The sequence below is a fragment of the Aegilops tauschii genome, chromosome 3 (genome assembly GCF_002575655.3).
Source record: "Aegilops tauschii subsp. strangulata cultivar AL8/78 chromosome 3, Aet v6.0, whole genome shotgun sequence".
In the NCBI taxonomy this organism is placed as follows: domain Eukaryota; kingdom Viridiplantae; phylum Streptophyta; class Magnoliopsida; order Poales; family Poaceae; genus Aegilops; species Aegilops tauschii.
Window position 1 is genome coordinate 229,965,291 of NC_053037.3, and position 14,115 is coordinate 229,979,405.

The following is a 14,115-nucleotide window of genomic DNA, read 5'->3' on the forward strand; positions in this document are numbered from 1 at the left end:
TCACTCGTGGTCGTCGTCCTCCGCACGCACTACGGCACCGAGCTTGGGGACGGAGGCCATCCCGCGCGGGCGCTAGGTCTGAGAGGACGGCCTTGTCGTTAGTGCGTGACCTCGCTCGCCGACAACGAGTGCGTCAACACTGCACATCCTTTTCCTCCCCGGTGGATCTGTGACCACCGGTGAGGAGGGAGAGAGAGGCCTTTTTTTAGATCTGGAGATAGGATGATAGTGTGAGAAGCAAGTGGGCAGCCCTTAGCAACAAAGCTCTGAAGCTCCAGCCTATATATCTTTTTTTATACTACTAGTACTAGAGGTGAAGTAGTGGTAGAGTAGTTTATATTTTCTCTGCAAACAGTACCAGTTAGTCGTGCTTCAAAACTGAACGGCACGCCATTAGAAAAATAAAGGTCGATAACTAATGCAGCACCTCGGGGCAACGCGGCCAGATCGCATTTTGCACGAGAAATTACACACAATGTTTCGTTGACATGTGGTCCCGTTCCAACATGTCAGGGAGACGATGGCGAGTGCTTTTGTACAATTTCTGAAAGGACGTGTAGACTGGGGCGCCTCTTCGTGTACCGTGGCAAACTCGCAACCGTCCACAGACTCTTCGCCTTTCCCTCTCGATTTGGAACTGCTGTCGCATGCTCTTCCTCCCTCCTCCATTTGCCTTCACCCTTCCTTCTGCCATTGTTTGATCGACTTCTCCATGGAGGGAACAAGCCGGAAACAACCCCGTTATTCTTGCCCTGATCTGAAAGATGACGTGGTGGAGGAACTCATTGATCGGTGCGACGTCATCACCTCGGGTAGCATGGCAGGTTCATTCAAGCCCATTCTCGACTCAACTAATAACATCATTACAAGGAATCCAAGGATCCAGGAGCGGTTTGATCTCCCTTATCTTCTTCGCTATAAGCCTGTTCGCATGGGCGCGGACGACGGAGGCCTCGCCTTGTGCAAGTTGATGCTGCTTGATAATGATATGTGTGATGTCAAGATGTCATTGCTTAAGGGTAAGGCCTGGGCTGGCGCAAATGGAGATTGGGTTGTTTATATTGGGTACAATTGCGAGTGGGAACTTGTGAATGTGTACACTCTTCAGCGGATTCCACTTCCAAAAATCTCAGAGTGCCCTGAGGTTGAGCACACAGATGATCTACGTACGTTCAAATATGATCATGGTGATTGTCGTCTACTGAAGATAGCAATTTGTCGAGTTCCCAACCGCTGTTGGAATTACGAGAACTATGAAGTTGTTGCTATCTTCGACAAGCATGTTGTCGTCCTTACTCATTCCACGGTTCGTCGTCCATGGATATTGCTCCAAAATCAGTTTCTGCACACGGGTGAGTACTATGATGCAATTGAATACGAGGATCTTGTGTTTGCTGCCACCACTCGTGGCACTGTTTTTGCATGGGATCCTCATAGTTTTGGTACGTTTGTCTTCCATCGTAATTATAATTGTTTCATCCACATGCATGCGGGTTAGCATGTTTCCCTTCTCTACTAATTAACCTTCTTCTTGTGTTTCCAAGGTCCTGTGAACATTCCACCACCTATACTTGAAAAAAAGTATAAGCAAGGGGGAGATTACGATGGTGATGATCATGAGCATGAGGAGGAGCAGAACTTATATACTCAGTGGCACCTGGCAACTAATTCTGATGGATCACCTCTTCTTGTATGTATACAGTGCACTCAGATTGTTACTACTGAGGAAGAAGGTGTTGTCTCCCATGGCTCTGGACCTATTCCAACACCCGTTGCATGGTATTCGGGATGGATACTAGTGTGCTAGCGCCAACACCTTCTCCCTGGTTCAGTAATGATAGTCTTGGAGAAAATTCGCTCTTCCTTGGACCAAACTATCCAATGATGGTGAAAGGCGATCCAGCTGCTGTTGACACAACGATACTACCATTTATGAGAAGCAACTGTATCTATACCTCGGTCATTTCGGTGGTTCCCTACCCTGGTCCTTATATATGCCACTTCAGCCTGGATGATCAGTCCTGCGTTGCTCTCGATATTGACAATAGATGGCCCTTCCCAGAGCACCTATGGTTCAAAGCAAGCATTTCCAACACCGAGGATTGGTTGAGTTGAAGTTCATTTGATTGCTTGTTATTTGTTATGTGATGGAAACTTTAGTATTTGCTAGAATGTTTTGTTGGAAACAATCTATAATCCAACATGTATCCTCATTGTCATTGTGTGTTGATGACTTGTTGTATGTAATGAATGATACATTTTCAAATGCATGTCATAGACTCAATTTATGAATGGTTTTCGAGTCACTTCTTGGAGTGTGAGTACTGTAGTAGTATAGCCAGCATCCGGTTAGTATATGAAGTTGCCACATCACATAGAGCCAACCTAATATTGGAGTCTGCTAGCCCTCCACCGGCGCGCCGCTTCAAATGGCGGAGGAAGTGAGAGGTCGCGTCACCTTGTGTCCAGATCTGAGATGCCACGTGTACCAGATGAATGACTCCAAGTTCGACCACCATGATGCTAGGTGCAAGCCAAGGAACACTGTTGGAGAGGCCCCCCTCATAATTTTCCTACATTGGTCGTTTGATTCATAGGATAGAATGCTATAGGATTTTTTTCCTATGTAATCATGTTTTAATTGGCAATCTAGCATCCACTCCAACTTTTGTTTCACTTCCTTTGTTCCAACGAAGAGCCGCCTATATTAATTAACCATGCTCTAAAAAGGTGGACCAGCTTTTGCTATAGTAGTACTGTACTAGGTTAGTAGGTGACCTTGCGTTTGGCTCTTCTCCTCTTCCGGAAGGCGAACAATAATGACGGTACTACAGTAGTACTTCTGGCAATCTGACACCACCAAATGAACTGTTGCACGTCCACCGCTTGTAAGCAAAAGATTCTCCTGGTGCTGCGAGCCACCGCGCACACGTTGGCAAGGGAGAATGTGTAGTAAGCAAGCTTCTCGTCGTTCTGTGAGTTGATGGGACACATCAAAGTTATTTATTAGTACTCTCTTCAAAAAGGGCTGACCATGTCCATGGCTACCATCCTGTGCTCTATCATTGAGTACGTGCACTATTCGCGTGCCATCGAGAAGAAAAAATATTGCGTAGTACTAGGTGCCATCGAAGTGCACGACTCACTTACGCACTACATTTCTCCATTTTCTTGCATGAGACGCCACCTTGATGCTAGATGTCCCGCGTGTCATGGAGGCATATAGTATGATTTTGTAAAATGGAGGCATATAGATGTCCCGCGTGTCGGCAACAGGATGAACAAAGCTCATGTCTTAAACGAAAGAGTGGAAGAACATAGATTCCCGACGACCGAGAAGGAGCTACAGACCTCGGGGTGGAGCGTCTGCACTCATAATATTTTATATTATTCAGCGATATCAAATCAACCAAATCTCTCCACGTTCCTATACCATTCTATAGTACTCCCTCCATCTAGGTGTGTAAGTCACCTTACGAAAATGAAATACTTAATCCCAAAACAGTTAGGCACGCTACATTAACTCCCTCCTCGTTTCTTGTTTCATGACGTATCAACCAATAAGAGATGTGGGTCGTGCATGCTTTTAATGACTTGAGACTAACAAAGATGACATGCAGTGGTTATTTCATTGCATGCAATGCTATTAATTAGCAAAAATACATTAAGTTCTCTCGTTTTCCCCTCCGCCTTGGTCGCGGTGCACAACCTAAGATGACTTATACACCTAGACGGAGGGAGTATGAGAATAACTTTGAACGTAAGCCATTGATTCACTCTACCCAATGGTCATAGTTGGAAAATCCAAACAAAACCAAGCATTGGATCAACTCTTTTTTCAAGATCAACTCTTTTAGCACTTAGATTGTTGCCGCCTGCCCACCAAGCCCACCTATATATCCGCTCACGTGTGATGACCAGAGGAGCTATCCAATCAGATTGTATGTTACTCCCTCCGTCTAGCTGTGTAAGTCACCTTACGAAAACGAAATAATCCCAAAACACTTAGGCACGGTACATTAACTCCCTCCTCATTTCTTGTTTCATGACGTATCAACCAATAAGAGATGTGGGCCGTGCATGCTTTTAATGACTTGAGACTAACAAAGATGACCTGCAGTGGCTATTTCATTGTACGCAATGCTATTAATTAGCAAAAAGACATTAAGTTCTCTCGTCCTCCCCTCTGCCTTGGTCGCGGTGCACAACCTAAGATGACATATACAACTAGACGGAGGGAGTAAAAATATAAAGGTCGATAACTAATGTAGCACCTCGGGCCAACGCGGCGAGATCACATTTTGCACGAGAAATTACACACCATGTTTCGTTGACATGTGGTCCCGTTCCAACATGTCAGTGAGACGACGGCGAGTCCTTTTGTACAATTTCCGAAAGGACGTGTAGGCCGTGGCGCCTCTTCGTGTACCGTGGCAAACTGGCAACCGTCCACCGACTCTTCGCCTTTCCCTCTCAATTTGGAACTGCTGTCGCACGCTCTTCCTCCCTCCTCCATTTGCCTTCACCCTTCCTTCTTCCATTGTTCGATCGTCTTCTCCATGGAGGGAACAAGCCGGAAATGACCCCGTTATTCTTGCCCCGATCTGAAAGATGACGTGGTGGGGAAACTCATTGATCGGTGCGATGTCATCACCTCGGCTAGCGCAGGTTCGTTCAAGAACATTCTCGACTCAACTAATAACATCATTACAAGGAACCCAATGGTCCGGGAGCGGTTTTATCACCCGTATCTTCTTCGCCGTGACCCTGCTGACTGGCGTGTGGACGAGAGAAGCCTCACCTTGTGCAAGTTGATGCCGCTTGATAATGATACGTATGATGTTAAGATGCCATCGCTTGAGGACAAGGCTTGGGCTGGCGCAAATGGAGATTGGGTTGTTTATATCGGGTACAATTGCGAGTGGGAACTTGTGAATGTGTACACTCATCAGTGGATTCCACTTCCAAAAATCTCCGAGTGCCCTGATGTTGAGCACACAGATGATCTACGTACGTTCCAATATGATCACGGTGACTGTCGTCTACGGAAGATAGCAATTTCTCGAGTTCCCAACCGCTCTTGGAATTACAAGAACTATCAAGTTGTTGCTATCTTCGACAAGTTTGTTGCCGTCCTTCGTGGTTCGACTGGATGGATATTTCTCAAAAATCAGTTTCTATACACGGATGTGTACTGTGATGCAATTGAATACGAGGGTCTTGTGTTTGCTGCCACCACTTGTGGCACTGTTTTTGCATGGGATCCTCGTAGTTTCGGTACGTTTGTCTTCCACCGTAGTTATAATTGTTTCATCCACATGCATGCGAGTTAGCAAGTTTCCCTTCTCCACTAATTAACCTTCTTATTGTGTTTCCAAGGTCCTGTGAACGTTCCACCACCTATACTTGAAAAAATTTATAACCAAGGGGGAGATGACGATGGTGATAATCACGAGCATGAGGACGAGCAGGGCCCATATGCTCACCGGCGGCTGGCAACTAATTCCAATGGATCACCACTTCTTGTCTGTATACAGCCCACTTCTGATGTTACTACTGAGGGAGCAGGTGTTGTCTCCCATGGTCGCACTCTCCGGACCTATTCCAACACCCGTTGCATGGTATTCGGGATGGATACTAGTGTGCTAGCGCCAATAGCTTCTCCCAGGTACAGTATTGATAGTCTTGGAGCAAACTCGCTCTTCCTTGGACAAAACTATCCAATGATGGTGAAAGGCGATCCAACTGCTGTTGACACAACGTTACTACCATTTATGAGAAGCAACTGTATCTATACGTCGGACATTGCGGTGGTTCCCTACCTTGGTCGTGATATAGTAGGCCGCTTTAGCCTGGATGATCAGTCCTGCATTGGTCTCGAGATTGACAGTAGTTGGCTCTTCCCAGAGAATCGCTTGTGGTTCAAAGCAAGCGTTTCCAACGCCGAGGATTGGTTGAGTTGAAGTTCATTTCATTGCTTGTTATTTGTTGTTTGATGAAAACTTTAGTATTTATAATGTATCCTCGTTGTCGTTGTGGGTTGATGACCTATTGTATGTAATAAAATGATATGCCTGTGATAAACTTACTAAATTTATGAATGGCTTTCTAGTCGCTTCTCTGAGTGGGTGCTGCGACGAGGCAAAAAAATATTTTCTGAATACATAATTGTACGTGCATTGCAACAGGTTATCGGATGAGGCCAATCAACAATAGTACACTATTTGTACTAGCTTCACATGCTGCACTATCTCTACGTCTACGTACGTAATACAATAAGTTTTAAACTTGAGACCAGCCACCCATCCTCACAAAGAACACTTTTTAACCTAGCACGGACTCCAGGAAATTTGGGCACAGTGTGAGGTGGGCCATATGTTAATGTGTTCGCTGTATGTAACCAGCACCTCGAATCCTCGATAGGAGTAGTAGGAGTAGTAGTAGGAGTAGTAGGGTGGCATGGGCCAGAACAAGCATTCACGTCCAGGACTACGACACACGCTACCAGCACGACTTCCATCTAACACCATATTTCTTGGAGTCCGTGCTACAGCAATCTCTTCAACCTCGTCATTTCTCTAACTCGGCCATCACGCGTCGGGTGAGGTGGGGGTTTGCCGATAGTCGGTTTCCTCAACTGCGGTCGCACTTGTAAGGCCAACTCCAACACACGACCCCAAATGGACCTCCGTTTTGCCCAGATTCTGTCCGTTTGAGTAGGGCAATGGGGTCGTGTCCGGGCCATTTCTCGGATGCGGTGGCCGTGCGCCGAACGCGCGGACGCATCCTGGTTGCGTACATTTTTCTTTTCAAACACATATCTTTTTTTCATCATTGATTTTTTGGTACATGGAAATACATCACCAAAATTTTGACTAGAAAAACAAGAACCACAAGAATACATTTTAGAAGATATCCAACTTCCATAACTACTCATGTAAGTTGGATTAGTGCCTTCTCGATGCATTCATTGTTGATCTGCGGAGGCTCGATCCTGCGTGCTTCTTTCTTCTTCGAGTGTAAAGAAGTAGACGTGTCTAGCCTCTATTCTATCAACAAGTGCACTAGTCTCATCTCTAGCCTCTATGCTAGCTAAAAGTCCTAGAACATCTACTAAATTTCGCTCTATCAATATATCGTTGTACTCTTCTTCCCAATACCAAAACTTGCATCCATTCTACATAATAAAATTTTAAGTTAGCACAACTAGTCTAATCCGAGAGCACAACCGAAGATTTGGTCGAGTTCTTCCTCCTTTTGCCGACACGTGGGACATCCAGCATCCAGGTCGAGTCATGCAAGAAAATAGAGTGGTAGTTGAAGCCACGTGATGTGCATCTTGGGTTAAACTATAAATAGAATCTTACTACTCTTGAGTAACTCCAAAAGCAGCCACCGAAGATCTTTATTGGATTTGTTTTTCACCACCAGCACGTCGAGGTGAAAGATGTCCAGGTTCAGTGGGTCCTCTTGCGTTTTCACTGACATGTGGGACCACATATGAGCAAATAGACGATGGGCTCCGCGCGTCTGCTGGCTGGTGAGAAGAGAGATAGAGGAGGGCTGAGCACGGACTCCAGGAAATTTGTTCTACGTAGCCAGCACCTCGATATAGTGGGGTGGCATGGGCCATAACTAGCATTCATGTCTAGCAGTACGGCACACGCCACCCACACGAGTCCCATCCGACACCAATTTTCTTGGAGTCCGTGCTACAGCCATCTCTTCTCCCTCCTGTTTTCTCAGCCATCGCGCGGTGGGCGGGGTGGGGGTTTGCCGATAGTCGGTTTGCTCAACTGCGGTCCCACTTGTAAGTGAAAATGCAACACAGCACGCATTCCCCCTTGAGCGGCATGCTGGACCAACCGTGTGGGGGTGCGACGCGAACATGGCAGGCTTTTCCTTTTGAACTTGTAACTTGTAAAATTTGGTTCTACTCCATGGCGCGACCGATAGATAGAAATAACGATTTTCCCTAGAGTAATGAGAAGTTTGGTTCTGGAGCGGTTCATGCATGGAGTACGTAGGAAAATTATGAAGTTTATGCGAAAGGTAAGATAATTACTAGTAGTACCATATACTACTACATGGATTTGACGGAAAGATAAAGATACATACGGATCCATCAACGACATCCTCACGCCCTAGTGCACCGGGTCACCAACTGACGTGTGAGGAGCAGCGGCATTGGCCGCAAGCTCAACGTGCTTTTGAACAATGCCATCCAAGGTTGCCCTGCGGTCCAAGAAGGCTAGCGTTCTATCGTCCTCCTCTTGCATGTAGTAGTCCTTGTGGATGATTTGCGCATAGACATGGGTGATTATGTCGATGGTGTCATGCTGCGCCAGCCACTGCGCGGCGAGCGCGACCTCGAGGTGGACATTCTCCGGCGCGACGGCGGGCAGTCGCAGGGCCACCAGTGCGTCGAAGAGGTTGTCACCATAGAGGCCGTTGAGGGTGGCAGGCATCGCAGAGCCTGGGCGCGTGGGCTGGAGGCGTACGTCAAGGTCGTCCACGAGCTTCTTGACGACGGTGAACTTGTCGAGGAAGCCGACGAGGACCTCGTCGAACAAGGAGACGAAGCTGTCGTCCAAGCGGCCCCTCGCCCTGGTGGCCTCAAGCACTACCAGGAGACGTTCCTCGGTGCCGGGCCGCAGGCCGGCGTCGTGGACCATCTGGCACAGCCGGCTGATGCTCGCGCTCATCGCCTCCATGGGTCTAGCTTCTAGTCAACTGATCTTGCGATTGGAGTGATCACTCTTGCCCTTGGGTGCGTAGGTGCATAGGATTTCGTAGATTGGACTGGCGGGAGCCTTTATATGAGAAGTGCAGACTGCGTTGAATTCACGTGTGTGTTGGCCATCTACTCCTCGCCCCTCTACTGCACCTGCCGTTGGCTGTATGACAGGTTGGCCAGCCACCCGTTGGGCCCATGTGTCATACACCCAAAGGCAGGTGCAGTAAGTCAATGAAGATGCGTCCCCTCCATGCCCGTGCATGCTTTCAATGACTTGAGACTACCAAACATCACATGCAGTGGTTAGTTCATTGCATGTAATCCTATTAAGTAGCAAAAAGACATTAAGTTACCTCGCCGATCGGAACAAAACAATACACCATGTATTCATTTATAAAGGGAGTAGTACATTTTTGTGACATGCATTACTAGATATTGCTAGACAAATACTAAATCCAGATGGATGTGGTAGTACTACTAAATCCAGACGGTGGTGCTAGTACTATTAGTAGTAGTACTACCAATGTAGTACTAGCACTGTACTACCCGTTGGTCAAATTATTACGTGATGGTCCTCACAGTGAAGTGACAAGACCCTACGCCGGAGATGACACCTGAGTATAGGCGCCGTGTTCGGCATACCATAGTCAGCCTCACCGTCTGCAGTCACTATAATCATGGCTGTAGACCTAGCCTGCTTACAACTAGCCGTGTTCGATATAATTTCCCGTGCGTAGATGCCCGTGCATTGCACGGAACACCAAGATTGGGGGGTGGACAGCGCCGGCAGCGGCCATCGCGCCAGATTTTTCCATGGCCTTCTAGATGTGGTGGGGAGGAGATAAGGCTGATTGTGAGAGACAAGGAGTTGTTTGTAAATAGGGAACAAGTGCGGGCATCTTTTTGCAAAACTGGAGAATGGTTTGTATGCGTCAGATCTAGATCCGACGGCTATTGGTGAAAGATGGCAGGCACAACATCATCACCAACTCAGGACATGTTTGATTCACAGGATTTTGAAAACGCAGGAATAGGACACGACAATATTACAAGTTTCAAACTGATATTAAAAAAGTTAGGAGTAATGCTGCACCTACGAAGAGGGAATTACTAGGAAGTTTACGTAAGAACTTTCGTTGCTTTAGGTGGATGCAGCATTATCGTACAAACTAAAATCCACCGCCCTGACAAGTAACTAATGGGCAAATAAGTTTTCGAGTCTCTGGCCACTTGATGTTTCAAAAACAAATTCAGCTTCTGCGGAGACTTTGTCATTTAGGCTTAGACGCTTGCGGTGATCAGCACGCCATTCATTGTTGCGCCAGAGAACGCCAAACCTCATTACCTTGAGCACACTTGCCTCCCAAACAAAGAACCTGGCCAATTTAATCTCAGATGTGCTGCCTCCGTAGTCGATCAAATCAATTTCTGTAAGATGGAGATCAAGGAATTCGATGAGATTGTTATAGTGCAGCACATTTTTCACTTTCGGGTCTTTTTTTATCTGCAAAAGAAGAGAACACATTAGAGTAGCTAGTTGTATAAGATTTCCGTGTCATGAAGAGGTACCAATATCATTCGCTCATATGATAGGGTTGGCTGGCTAGTGATATTTTTTCACTCTCTCTCTCTCTTTCTCTTTCCTCTCATTTACCTAGGAGTATGTGAAGAGCTTGGGCATTTGTTGCCTTCCACTATGTGGCCGATGCCATAATACGCATCGATGTCAAATCAAAAGATTTTGGCACCGCTCTCGCGATGTGAGAGAGTTGGCACCGCTGTGCACACAGACCCACATGTATAAACAAATTAATCAAACCAACTACACCAGCCTCTCACTCTCCCAAACAAGTGTTTTTTCATTGCCTCAGTCCTCTCTCTCTCCCACGCAAGTGGTTTTTCATTGCGTGAGTTAATTTGGCACCGGAGCAAAGTAGGTGATCCAGATTGGGGCACCCACTACTAGGAAAAGGCCTACTAGTGGCGCACCAGTTTTGCCTACTAATGGCGCACTACTGGTGCGCCACTAGTACCACGCCACTAGTATTTTTTACTAATGGCGCACCACTGGTGCGCCATTAGTATCTGGTATACTAATGGCGCACCAGGCAGTGCGCCATTAGTATAGGCCACGGTGCGCCATTAGTATGCCCCCCCCCCCGAGGTCATATTACCCATGTGCCTAGCCATACTAATGGCGCACCACGGGGTGATGCGCCATTAGTATCCTTTGGCATACTAATGGCGCACTGCGGGGTGATGCGCCATTAGTATCCTTTGGCATACTAATGGCGCACGTTGGGGTGATGCGCCATTAGTATGTATATTAGGGATTTTTTTTTCTTTTCTGATTTTTGCACAGATTACAAAATATATTATTGGACAGAATATAAGCAGCACCACACAACAACAGCAGATTCATCGAATACAATAGATGATTAGTCTCCGAATACAATTCATCATATTAGTCTCCGAATTCAAAAGACCGAACAAAGATAGAACATTACAAGTCTCGAGACCGCGAGTAGCGAGTTTGTCGTCACATTACAAGTCGATATCGATCATCTAAACTACCATCACATAGAAGAGAGCTGCGGTCATCACGATGAGCATCATCGCGATGAAACTGGTCTTCATCCGGTTCCTCCAACGCTCCCTGCTCTCTCCCGCTAGATAGCGCGCGTATCTAGATTCCGCCTCCGCCCTAGTGGTGTACCCTTTGTAACTGTTACCGCTGAAATGGTGAACCTGTCTCCGACACTCCTCCCAGTCATCGTAGACTCCGGGAACCTTACCCTTGTACACGACATACGACGGCATCTCTATGCACTAGCCAAACAACAGACAATACATAAGCAATATATAAGTATACAACAAAAGGATCGGAAGAGAAAAGCAAGACATTAATAGCACGATTCATGGTCCTACTAATAAATAGCATCGATTACATCTAAGTTGAACGACTCTCCAACCCAAAGAGACATACAAGTTCATTAAAGTTTAATTACAACATGAGCTAATCAATGTTTCAGAACTACACATAGCATCACTACTTTCAACTCGACTCATGGGACCGGAGCGTGGATGAAGCCGCCGTCTGTCGTGATGGTCATGAAGTCGCGGGCGTCGTCAGCCTGCATTTGTAGCGTTGTGTCTATCTCACTGTTGGACGGTTGAAATTTGAGGTAGAACTGCCCCGAGGTACGAAGGACATCTTGATGGATGATTTCTGCAAACTCCGACTGGATGTGAAAGAATTCTTGTCGGATGTCCGCGTCCTGGATTGCCGCCAAGCTTGCGGCCCAACCTTTGAGATTATTTGGTAGCAGAAGGTGATTATGGTCCCGCACGATCGCCCGCATGTGATGGAGGGCGTAGTAGGCATCCTTCTGACCGCCAGGTGGCTGCTTGACGCAGGGGAACGTCATATTGTGGGTGAACACGTGCCTGCCGTACCTACGAACTGGCCTCTTAAAGGTGCCTCCAGATGCGGCGTAGCCGGGGAGAGCATCATCAAGAACTTTCTTGATATTTGTGTAGTCTATCTTGGAGTCACGATCCGGGTCGAAATACGTGGCCATGGAATATTTCGGGCTTAAGAGGATGAGTGTGCAATGTGTGTCACTGCACAGAACACGGAATGTTAGAAAAAAAAGAACGATCGAAATCTAAGAAATCATATGTTACGGGGCGGTTAGGAGATGACTTACTCGGGAAAGTAAGGCACGAGGAAGTTATCCTTATCTGGGTTTGCCAGAATGACGCCTTCGAGGTGTGAACTCGCGACTTGCCGGTCCCCAGCGCTGCCCAAGATCTTGGCACGCATGTAGAAGGGGTCGACTATCACAATGTCTGGGGTCTTGTCTCTAATGATCCGCATCTCCATACTCAGCGAAAACAGCCGAACGAAGGTGTAGTGCAGCGGATGAAGGTTAAGCATAGCAAAGATGTCATCAAACCACAAGACGATCGTACCCCCGACGACGCTATCCACAAAGCCCTTGCCCTCTGGCACCTTGGCCACGAAAACCGGGTATGCCACATCATTCTCTCTGAGACCCCGCTTCTCCAAAGAAAGAACACTGTCATGGAGACTCCGCATAGCACCGGTTGGAGCATTGAGCATATTTGTCGGTAGCATCGGCCTACCCGCCACATGCACCCTCCTCGAGATATCCTTAGGTGAAGGTGGCCCGTCCTGAACACAGATCGTACTCGGTGCCGGCTGGCTCGCACTGGCGCCCTTGTTAGTCTTTCATTTCCGTCCCTTCTTCCTGATCTGCTGTAATGTGATCGATTTCTGCTCACAGACCGCCTTCTTGAGCGTGTTGGGGCTGATAATATTTGGCACCTCAGCTATCTGAGGCTCGGTGAAGGTGGCAGCTGGAGGCATCTCCCGAGAACTGAACGCCAGACGACGCCTGTTGCAATTGGGTTTCTCCGCCATACCAGCTAGATCGCGGTCGTCTTTTTCAGGGTTGGGTTCTTGAGAAGGAGGCCCGCAGAACTCGTCACCGTACCCATGTTCGGCAAAGTACTTATCGACGTTGGAAAATGTACCGCCGTCGTTGTCGTCGTCGTCCGGATCCTGTGCCATATGCATGTCCGGATCCTGTGCCATAGGGATGTCCGGCATGTCCGGTAGCGTTGCGGCGTTCTTGCCATGGCTTGGCGCTGGCACGACTGGCGGTCTTGTCTGTGGGGTGGTGTCCCCCGCCCCCAAACGAATCTGGCTCTTCGGCCAAAGCAGGGGCCAGCTTACGCAGGCGCTGAGGGTCATCACATCATCTTCGTTGGCCCCAGCGGCCCGAATCGGAGGTATCAACTCGTCGCAGCCTGGCAGCACCTGAACCAGTTCAACCCTATACAAGGTGGGTGGCATCGGATTACCGTGGAACACGCGGTTGCCTGGTTGAACGATTCTGCCCTTGGTGACATCGACCAACTCGCCGCCCACGAAGTGCAGGAGAGTGCAAGGAACATCGGTGGCGCCCTGCGAAAACATGTAGGGCGTCAGGGATGCCCAGTCAAAGGCAAGGAGATGAAGTCATCGGCCGAGAGGCTTAGTTACCGTGATGCCGTCGAGCTCGGCTAATGTCGAGGCACTGCCAACAGCGGGCGTGCGTGTGCAACTGACGGAGGGGCCGCTTGCTGGCGAGGTGCCGGCCGGCGTACACCCGGGTGCATTAAGCTCCAATGCCCGTGCCGGCCGCGGAGACACGAATACCGCCTCCGCCGGAGACACCAATGGCGCCGCCTGCGCGTTGTGCGAGTTGCTGGCCGTGAAGCTGGGAACCGGGGGAGGCCCCTGTTGGCCGCCCGCAATCCACGTCGTTAGCCCCTGAATCAAGGTAGGCACAATGGCGGTGAGCGTCGTT